The following is a 1,679-nucleotide window of genomic DNA, read 5'->3' on the forward strand; positions in this document are numbered from 1 at the left end:
CATTTCACCTTTTGTTGTTTCATTAAAGTAATTGAAGACCAAAGAGGACAAAGTATCCAATATTTAACTACAAATATTAAAGAAAAGTCCAAAATGTTTTATAAATTTGTGTATTAGAACTTTATAAGTTTATAAAATAATATCATATATTACTCTCAGGGGACATTTCACTGTAAAACAAGCACTTTTACTTTTGATACTTTAAGTCCTGATAATACTTGTGTGCTGAATCAAGGAATAACTTGCTATAATGGAGTCATTTATATTGATTCAGATTTAAGGTCAATGTGAATTTATGTAATCGGGGGATCCCCCTCTTCAAAGTCCTACAGTAAAAGTATACAACAAGGAGAGCTAGTAAGAAATCAACAAAAAATGAACAACTTAACAATCAAGGCGCTGGCATGTTCTGTGGTCATCGCTCACTGATGAATTTAAAGGAAGCGTCCGCGCTTTATGTGACATCTGTGATTCTTCATGGACTTATTTAACATTAGAATCACGTCCTCTTTCTCCTCAGTTTGTTCATCAATCTACAGTTTAACAGTAACAGTGAGATCAAACTAAATCAACTCCGAGCTACCATTTAAAGAAACACTTTGACCACTTGGAAAATCCTTTTTTTCCCTCCAGAATTACACAAGAAGTAGATCTGTTTCAATCATAACATATTTTGAAAAAAGTCTTTATTAGTAGTTTTAAGGATACAGGGTTGCTGTGCGTCCAGTAAATCCACACGCTACGGGAGTTGTTTAGCCTAGCTTAGCATAAATACTGGAAGCAGGGGGAAACTGCTAGCCTTGCTTCATCAAAAGAGAAAATTATAAAGTTTTTAGCCACTTTACCGTTGCCAAAAGTTGTATCTTGTTCCTAAGTTAAACAGTTAATTGAAATAGACAAATAACTGTTAGTGTTTGCAACCTTAATACCACTTTAGTGTCTAATTGTAGTCTGGACTAAAACTTCTTTAGTCTCAGCTATGATGGGAAGGATTAAGATGATGATTTTGTTGATTCATGATTCCCAGAGGAGGAGGAATACTGACTTTGGTGATCTGCTGTGAAGTTGACTTTTGTAGTTTTTACTGAAATATCTCAACAGTAAAAAAGATGGATTGACATAAAGTTGGAGACAAACATTCATGAATTCCCTTGGGGATTCTCTGGCTTTTCCTCTAGCGCCATCATCAGGTCAATTTAGACCATTTGTCCACATACACAGTAAAAAAATGTACATTTCTATTATCATGTCCCTATTTTCTTAAAACAAACCAAAATCTAAAGTCAACTTCATTCTATAGTCCACTGATCCACCTTCTTCTTCTTCTTCTTTTGTGGTTCTGACCCTAAACTGCTCAAACTGCTCTGGGAAGCAGTGGGATGATGTCACTACATCTCAGTTGTCTCTTATTTTAAGATAAAATAAGTGTAATTCAAACAGTAAATGACTTGATAAATGTAACATTTCCCAAGCCAGACTTCTTTGGGATTTCTCTTGTCATTTGGGGCATTTTTTACAGCAAGGTTTGTATGTTTGGTTAAGTTTTGGTTTTCACTTTTCTCTGTGTGTGATGTGTGTGACAATGACTTCCTCTATCTCTCTCTCTCTCTCTCTCTCTCTCTCTCTCTCTCTCTCTCTCTCTCTCTCTGTGTGTGTGTGTGTGTGTGTGTGTGTGTGTG

The sequence above is a fragment of the Morone saxatilis genome, unplaced genomic scaffold (assembly GCF_004916995.1).
Source record: "Morone saxatilis isolate NCDOM2014 unplaced genomic scaffold, NCSU_SB_2.0 Contig7, whole genome shotgun sequence".
Classification (NCBI taxonomy): Eukaryota; Metazoa; Chordata; class Actinopteri; family Moronidae; genus Morone; species Morone saxatilis.